Here is a 10,357-nt window from a genome sequence, read left to right as displayed (position 1 = left end):
ATTGATTAGAACAAAGAAAGGAGTATAGAAGAGAAACCGTAGATAAACCGGAGATATATGATACAATGAGGGATGGTTGGGGTTTAATAGGTGAAACTTGAAGAAGCAATAAGTAAGAATAATAAAGACATAATCATAAACTACCAATGTCTAATCAAGAGTTATTACACATTGCACAACCAAAAGGCTATCAAGTAATTAAATTATAAGAGGATTTGGTTTCAAACAAACTAGACTCCAATGACAAAGAACTAACCATAAACATCTCTTCATTCAGACTTGTCAATTTAGTTCACTAACCTTCAATTAAGTTAAAAACGATTTCGTTTGAAACCAACTACAAGAACAAACGTACTAAACAATATACTTTTTCGCAAAAAGGTTACATATGGTATGAGAACACACCATAAAACTCGAAGTGAATCACCACGCATACGTCGTTTTCTAACAAATCTTGTATTCTACCAATCATTTGAAAAATAATGCTATGAGAACACACCATAAATCACCAAGTTACAAAACGAATACTGAGTTACCAAAAATGATAAACCCTATAAACATTGAACTTCTAAACACGAATTCTCAAATCTACAAAGATAACCAAAACACCAAAATCATAAACCAATATGATGACAATTGAAATCAACGAGAAAGCAAGCTAATGAAACTCGAAAAACTACATAAAGATACACCCTTTGTAATTAATTTACAAAAATACACAATTCTTGATACAATATTCCTCAGAAAATGAAAAAGCTAAAGAAAAGAATAAACCTTTGAATGGATTTGCAGAGGAAAATAAAAAAACAGAGACACAGTGCAAAGAGAAGACCCTTACATTTACTCAAACACTGAAATCCATCGAAGATCAATTGTACTCATCAAGAAAATGAATCTAAAAATGGCTTCATCTCTGAAATCCCTAAATCTACCCTAATTTTCAATTAGATTTACTCAAACACCAAGCATAGAATCAGAAACAGATCGGTGAACAATCACAAACAAGAAGCATGCAATTAAATCGTCACAATATAAATTTCCAATCAAACCCAGATACGGAGGACTTATTTTCGACAAATAATTCCTATAAATCTCAAAACGGAGGACAGAGGAGGAACACATACCCGGTTTCGATTGGATTCGGCGGAGAAGGGTTCGATGACAGGAGAGATTGGTGTGGATTGAACGACCAGATGACCGTCTGTTTGAAATTGCCGACGAAAGAGAGAGAATAGGGAGACGATGAGAATGAAGTCGATACCGTAAACTTTACTTTCCCCTACCCCATTCGGTAAACCAGTCGCCTTATGCCACGTGCCCCTTAAGAACATGTTCGAAAAGTTCTTAATTAACCGACGACTCTTCTGTTTTTCCATAATTTTGATTTAAATTTTGGGTGATTATTACTAAGCAACTTCGCTAAGAAGTTCCGATAATGTTGGTCTTATTTACAACTTACTTAAAGGGATCGGTTTGTTTTATCATTTACAAGTTTTAGTTAAAGAAACAGAGTTATTCTTGGGTTCATCCCCTAGGGTGAACCTTTAGGTTCACCAACCAATAGGATTTCATTATTTCAGATTCAATATCTTTTAAAAAAGAAAACAAAATATTATCAAGTTATATTATGTTTTTAAAATAAAATAAAAGTAAAAAAAAATAGTAGTTATAAAAAAAAATTAAAAAAAATATTTTTAACGTCGTCAGCAAAACACTAAACCCTAAATCTTAATCCCTAAACCCTAAATCCTAAACCCTAAACCCTTTGGTAAACCCTAAACCCTTGGATAAATCATAAACTTTAAATAAAAAATACTAAACACTAAAACCCAAAACCCTTAAGTGTTTTAGTGTTTAGTAATTTTGATTTAGAGTTTAGGATTTATCCTAGAGTTCAGGGTTTATCCAAGGGTTTAGGGTTTAAGATTTAGGGTTTAAGGATTAGGATTTAAGGTTTAATGTTTTGCTCACGACGTTAAAAATATTTTTTTTGTAACTACTAGTATTTTTTTTATTTCTTTTTACCTTTTAATTTTAAAAACATAATATAATTTGACAATATTTTGTTTCATTTTTTAAAAGATATCGAATATGAAATAACACAATCCTATTGATCGGTGAACCTAGAGGTTTAACCCTAGCGGTGAACCGAAGAATAAGTCTAAAGAAACCCATGTATTCACCTGAATCACCTCAGTATCTATGTTATTTCCTCTCTGGTTTATATTTTATTTGTCGAATTTACAGTAATTTCGTACTTGCGTAAAATATTATGTTAAGCCAAGCTAGCCAAAACCCAAAAGGTATAGGGGTTCAGTCGATCTTTCTCAGCCGATCAGCTGTGCCCACCCTCAGTGGATACGGATATCAGTTAAGTACTTGGTAGTTGGTATGATAGGTAGGAAGATACGGAATCCGTCTGCTCAATCTGGCCTTCTGCTGCTCACCACTCCCCAAGGTACTTTTGTAATTGTCGTGCAGGCTTAGCTCGTGGCTTTCTGAAGTACATATTAATTTTTTAATGGTTTTTACTGATATTCATTTTCTTTATAACTGCACTGAAAAATCAAGGGAATGACTCTTTTTATTACAAAGAACTTCCCTCAAATACACCACATTTAAAACGTGTGGACTGAATCCGATGTGGCAGTTGAGACAAATATGTTTAGCCCAATCTATATTATTAAAAGAGAAGTACCCATTTGAAAATGTTTTTATTTCATTAATTAAACTCCCTATTTTTTTACTTGTTTTTTCAGTTGCATTTATGAAATATCCTAAAACGAATAAAACTGTCTAATTTATTACTTGTCTTTTCAGTTACATTAATGAAATATGCTTAAATGAATTTAAACTTCCTATTTTATTGTTTGTCTTTTTCGGTTACCTTAATAAAATATCCTTAAATAAATTTGGACATAATGTCATTTAATCAACAAAAAAACTCATGAATTATCCTTACGTGCATAATTTTAATAATGGAAATTTTAAAAAACGTGCATCATTAAAATGTTACATAAAACATGCAGCACTAATATATAACATGCATCAATAAAACAAAATTTTGACTCACACAATTGTACGGATATTATTTTCAGTTGATTAAATTTAAAAATAATTATTTATTCAAAAAATATTTAAGAATGGCTATGTTTTTTAAAATTATATGGTATTATTTGCTCATAACTCATTTGTCATTTGCTAAATTGTTAGAAAGAAAATTTTAGCATAATATAACTCAGTTGTCATTTGCTAAATTTATGGTTTTTATTTATATTTTTTATTATTTAATTATAATATTTTCATTTTATATTCGAAAGATAAATGAATTTTCTTTCAAACAATATTTTTGAAATTTATATATATTTTTTAAAATAATCAATTTAAATTGTTATTATCATTGAATATAATTATTTTTGACATAATTTAAGTTTTCGTTTACATCAAAACTTATCATATTTTAGGATAATTTTAATTTAAAATGTAATTTTCATATTTTTCAAACAAATTCAAAAAAATATTTTTTAAATATTTTGTTATAATTTTTAAAAAAATATTGGATTGCATTTCAAATAAAAAGGTAAATATATTAAAAATTGTCTAATTAAAATATGTAAAATTTAATATAGTTTTAAAGAAATGGTCAAAATAAAAAAAAAATTACACATAAAAAAAATCATGATTTTTGTTAACTGGGTGGATCATTATTTATATGATATCGCACACGAAAGAAAATTTCTGTTTTTACAATTATCTAATTAACTCTATATACTCATTTTTTTATATTTTTTTATATGATATCACACATTCGTAAAAAAATAGATAGTTTAAGATGCAAAAAAATATTTACTTAATAAATATAATATGAACGAATATTACAAATACATCATTTAATAAAATAAATAATTAAAAAATTAAAAATTCATACCCGCGCTGGCGCACAGATCAGGGTCTAGTAGTAAATTAAAATCAAGATTAGCGATACTAGAAAAGGTTAATTTTACATATAGCTAGTAGGACTTGGTAAAATATCTGTAAATTTTGATCCGATTCACTATCCGTTTTGATTCGTACCAAAAAATTCGGATATCCATAACTCTATGAGGCAAAGCAAATACTAATATGTAATATCTATAAGAATCGAAACAAATAATAAATACTAATATTCTTAGGAACATATATCCAATCTGATCCGTTATATGCATATATTTAAAGAATTATATATATATATATATATATATATATATAATGTAAATATTATATTATATATAAGTTTTACAGTTTTTTATTTACCATATTTATTAATTTAGTTATTAGAATTTAAAAAACTTAAATTACTTTTTATCTTTTGTAATAAAATATTATTATTTTATATTAATTTTATATTTTTGAATTTTAATTTATTTTTTAATTTATATATATTTTTACGGATCAAATCAGATATCCGGTTAAAAACCTGGATATCAGGGATACCGAATATCCAGGTGGCTACGGATCGATTGAATCGGATAATTGATTAATCGGACGAAACAGATCGGATCACAAATACCTCCAAAAACTCGGATTTCCGATGCGTGCCCACCCATACCGATAGCTATTCAAAATCCATAACTTTTTCCAAATCGGTATACCCGAATTTTTGTATAAAAATACTTATTTTATATATATAATACTTTATTATGCCTTCTATCTAAAGACGTAATCGTAAAACCAGGAAACGCGACATAGATCTGCAACTTTCACAAAAAATAAAATCAAGTAATGGTGGTTTAATGATATGCGGACTTTGGGTTGATAATCAACCTGAGTTCGAAGATACTCCACTACAATATATCATGTAGCCACGCAAATATAAGCAGAGTCGGACCTAAGATTTCAAGGGTCCTATTCAATTTATTTTTATGAGTTACATGATAATCGTACAAATATTACAAAAAAAATATTTATTTAAAGAATCATTATAATAATAATTATTATTATTATTTAAGAAATACATATATATTAGTGAGTACTGTTCATTTGAACAAAATTTTAGCATGAATTGCTTCTTATTTTTTTTAACAAATTGCTAAATGATTTCTTAAAAAAAAGAATTAGAAGTTAGTTATAAGTTTGGATGACCTAGAAAAATTATTTAATTTATACTCAATTTATTCATAGTTAAATCATAATAACATAAGTTTATGTATCATTTCGTTATGATTTGCAAACTATTTTTCATCAACTTCTTATATAATAATAATATGCATATATATATAAATAATTTTTTTAAAGAGGGGCTCCTAACAAGTGGGGGCCTCGTTCAAATGTTTCACTTCAACGTGTACAAGCCTTCTCTGGATATAAGTTTATTGTTTATTGCTCATTTGAATATTCAAAGAAAAAGTACATAGGAATTAGTATGGCCCTTCTGTAAACGGGAATATCTGCGGATTAATTAAATATAATGTATGAGTTATTACTATATTCTAAAATGTTTACCAAAAATACAAATCAATATTAAATGTAATTATCCATGTATTTAGCCTTAAAACATGTTATCAATTTTAGTAGTCATGTCACATTTTTGTGAAAGTGATTGTAAAGAAAGATGTGACAAATCACTTCTCAAATTTTATTTTATTTTTTCAAAACAAATGGAATCAAGAGGACTCACCTAGACAATTAAGGCCGAATCCCGCAGTCCAAGTTCGCCCAACCCTATAAATTACCGAGTTTTGACTTAATTAGATAAACCCAAAAAATTAGATCTTTCGGACTTAGCCTATTTGGACTTTAACTATTTTTGGAGTAAGCCCGTTTGGGCTAGGACCAGCCCAAAAACATGAAACTTATATTTTTATTTATTTATTTATTTAGAAATGGTGTTCATGTCTTAAAAAAATATAGAATTAGCGTTAATATCTTTAAAAAAAAAGAATTTCGATAACTCAAGTGGCATCAAAGTCTAGTTTTAGAATTGATCCTCATGTCTTAAACAAATATAGAACTTGTATCCTACCAAAACATGTTGAAGCATTGATTGTACACATACATAGTCAGAAGGAGTTAGTTTTGCGATCCAGATATTTTAAAAAAAATTATTTTATATTAACATAATAGGTGTTTTCCTGCACCATATGTAATAAGAATTATTTAAATTTAAGTTTTATTTAAAAATAAAATTTTATTAATATTGTAATTTTTTTTATTTTCTTACCAATATTTTGATATAAATTTGATTTAATTAAATATAAAATTAAGATAAAAATAATTTTGTTTGTTTTAAATTATATATATATATATATATTTAAAACTATAATCTTAGATAGATTCTTTTTATCTATATCTTTTGGTTAAATATATTAAATGAACTTGTATAAAATTAATAAAAATGTATAATTATAAAAATTTAAACTAAATTGTATTTATAAAATTTGTAGATATATAAGAAACTAATGATTTTTACATTAAAACTTTATTATTTTTTTAAAAAAAATTGTATAAATTATTAGAAATATAATTAAATAATATTTCAAAATTTGTAATTTTATATTTAAATATATTTATTTTAATGGTTATGTATGAGTTATTAACATATTCTAAAAAGTTAACCAAAAATGTAAATTAATATTAAATTTAATGTATGAGTTATTATCTCATTCTAAAAAGTTTACCAAAAATATAAATCAACACTCAATGTTATCCATGTCATATTTAGCCATAAGATATGTCATCAATTTTATTAACATGTCATATTTAACCATAAGACATGTCATCAATTTTATTAACCATGTCATATTTTTTTACGAAAGTGACCGTAGAAAAGAGATTTGGCAAATCACTTCTCATAGTGTCTAGGGAACTATCATCTCTTAGTTTTTTTTTTTTTTTTTTGAAAAAAACCATCTCTTAGTTCTGAAAGTAAAAACAACAACGACACAATAATACTTTTTTGACCATGTGTTTCTCTTCATTGATGGACCAAATCGAAAGGGAAAGAGGAAGTCGGTTTACTGATTGGTGTCTGACGTGTAGACGGACACACTTTGCAACGCAACCTTCCTTCCTCTACAAGTTTCTTTAAAATATAATAGAAGTTATAAATTAAATTGGAATTCAAAAAATTATGTGCCTATATAAACCTAAAAACCATATCGTCTCTTTCTCATAGTAAACCCTAACCCATCCATCGCTTATGCCATCGGAGATGTTTCCTTCATCCAATTATTCTTTCTCACCGTCGACTATGTTCTCAGTGTGCGCATCTCTAAGTGGGTTCTCGATGCTCTTTAGATCGATGCTCAACGATTTCGTACCGGAGCAGCTCCGTTCCTACATCTACGAGAACGTACTGGGCAGACTATTCACTCCGAGTTCGAAGAATCTCACGTTGATTATCGACGAGAACTCCAAGTATAAGAGAAACCTAGTCTACGAAGCGGCGGAGATGTACCTCCGCACCAAGATCGGCCCCGAGACTGAGCGTTTACGCGTTGGAAAAACTCCGAAGCAGAAGCACTTCATTGTCACGATTGCGAAAAGAGAAGCGATCCGAGACACGTTCGAGGACATCCAGGTGAAGTGGTTATATGTTCAGACGGAGAAAGCGAATAGTGAAAAACTAAAACGGTACTACGAGCTCACATTCGAGAAGAAGCTGAGAGAGAGAGTCTTGGACTCTTACTTGAACCACGTTATCGCGGAGTCGGAAAAGATCAAGAGGGACCTGAGAGTGGTGAATCTCTATAGCCGAGATGTGCATATGAGCAGTGACGACGATGGATCTGCTGGAGGGAGCTGGGGATGTATAAGTCTCGAGCACCCCTCGACGTTCGAAACCTTGGCGATGGATCCAAGTGCAAAGAAGAAGATAATCGATGACTTGGATAGGTTTCTGAAGAGGAAAGAGTTCTACAAGAGAGTTGGTAAAGCATGGAAACGTGGTTACTTGTTGTATGGCCCACCAGGAACTGGTAAATCTAGCTTGATAGCCGCGATGGCTAATTACCTAAAGTTCGATGTGTTTGATCTTGATCTTAGTAATATTTATGACAATGGTGAACTGAAGAGGATTTTGTTATCCACCACGAATCGTTCTATTTTGGTGATTGAGGATATTGATTGCAATGCTGAGGTGAGAGATAGGGAAGATGAGAATCAAGAAATTGGAAAAGCTAGAGGAAAGAGGAAACGCAGGGAAGATGAGTATGACGACAGTGAGGATCAAGACACACAGGTGATATATTTTTTATAAGAAAAAAATGTGAATAAGTTTGGGTTTTGATTTGAGATATTCTTACTAATATTGTCTTGAGTAGTTGACTCTCTCAGGGATTCTGAACTTCATTGATGGATTATGGTCAAGTTTTGGAGATGAGAGAATCATTGTCTTCACGACAAACCACAAAGACCGGCTTTATCCTGCGTTGCTACGTCCGGGAAGAATGGATATGCATATCAATATGTCGTATTGTACAGGTTTAGCATTTAGGACATTGGTTTCTAATTACCTTGGTTTAGATGGCTTAAACCATCCTCTATGTGAAGAAATCGAGAAGCTGATTGATTCTACGGAGGTTACTCCAGCTGAGTTAGCTGAACAGTTGATGCAAGACGATGATCCTAATGTTGTTCTACGTGGAGTAATTAGCTTTGTCGAGAAGATGAAATACCAGAAAAGTAAGGGCAAGGTCAAGGCCAAGGAGGATGTTCCTGCTTGTAAAGAACTTTTAACTAAGAAAGATGATAGTTGCGGAAACAGAGTAGTATGAAGAATCAGAAGCAGGCTGGTAAACCTAAAGGAAGGGGCATGAAAAGGCAAAAACTTATGGAGTAAACCAAACCCTTTAGGGACGGTTTTGTTTTGCTTTTCGTTTTGTTTGTTCAATATCCTGCTTGAAACTTGCTAAAACTATTTATTTATTGCTTAGTTTTGTGTCGATTTAAATTTTGGTTTAAAGTGAGTCTTATTTTACTCAACCTAAAAATAAGTTATGATACATTTGTTATGTATAATTAGATATATATGTTCATTATAAATTACTAGAGATTTTTTCCGCGCTACACACGGATTATATACTATAAAATTTAAAATATTAGGTTAATAACATATATTAAAGTTGTACTAAATAATAGTGGCTAGAAAATGTTTACTAAAGTAAACCAAAAGAATATAGTTTAAGATTTTATATTGTTATTGCTGTTGTTGTCTTCTTGTTGCCATGATAGAGTATATTCCTTCTGTGTTCATAATATATTACCTAAAAACATAAAGATTAATAAAGTTATTAATTTTTAAAAATATTATTTAACATATAGATTAGATACAATTTAGGCAATCATAAAATAAGTCTATTTAATTTGATTAGTCATACTATATCCAATAAATACAAAAATTACCTAAAATATAAAAATTACTTACATTTTGAAACTATTTTTTTTCTATAACTACTTTCAATATGAAACAGATGGAGTATTATTTAGTGCAAAGAAATGTCATTGGTGTAAATAGTGGATTTCGACATAAATCAGTTTTAGTTTTATAAGGAGCAATTTACCTTTTTTGTTTTTATTTTTTTTGTACTTCATAAATATTTTTGAAACTTAAGGATTTATTGGTATTACTGATACCACCCGCAAATGTTGCATTTTTGTGGGTGGTAGCGGTTGTTGGTATTTTACGTAATCATAAAAGTGTTATAAAAGCTTTATGCCGTTTCAAAATTTTAAAATTGAAAGTTGGTTTTCACAAATGTTTGTGATTGTTGGTATGTTACATGTAAGTATTATAAGTATATTTAAAATTTGAATTTAACTATTAAAATTGAGATATTATAAATAAAAAATATATATAAAATATATATAAAATATATATTTTAATTTATATTCACTAACAATATCCTAATTTATACTATAAAAACTTTAAACACAAAATATTCACTATAATGTTTTAGAAATTAATATATATACACACATATATATATATATATATTCATATATACATATATAAACCAAACAAAATGATTTTCGAAAATAAAAATAAATTGAATATTTTTATTAATTATATTAAATTAATAATTTTCAAATTTTATCATAATAATATGTTTTGATATTTTATGGTGTTATATTGTGTTAATATTACTAATTTATTATAGAACCTGTTTAACATCTTAATTACCCAATAAATATTCTACAAATGCGCCAATTTCAAACTGATATACCAATCGTACAAATAATTTAATAGTATTTAGAACCGCAGCAAACTCCCAACAACTACATCACCAAACTTATCCGCAATCATTGCGTCTAAACCAGTGATGCCTTTACTTCATGAAGTCAATGCATATTTCTTTCTGTAACTGGCCTCTTAATGCAT

At 28.8% G+C, this 10,357-nt stretch overlaps 1 pseudogene; it reads left to right on the top strand.

The window, feature by feature from the left end:
* The first annotated feature begins 7,063 nt into the window (after nt 1-7,063).
* Nucleotides 7,064-10,114, top strand: LOC106355071 (annotated as a pseudogene).
* The last annotated feature ends 243 nt before the right edge of the window (nt 10,115-10,357 follow it).

Source organism: Brassica napus, chromosome C9, assembly GCF_020379485.1.
Source record: "Brassica napus cultivar Da-Ae chromosome C9, Da-Ae, whole genome shotgun sequence".
NCBI classification, from domain to species: Eukaryota; Viridiplantae; Streptophyta; class Magnoliopsida; order Brassicales; family Brassicaceae; genus Brassica; species Brassica napus.
Note: the sequence above shows the minus strand (reverse complement) of the source record. Positions and strands in the feature narration are given on the sequence as shown.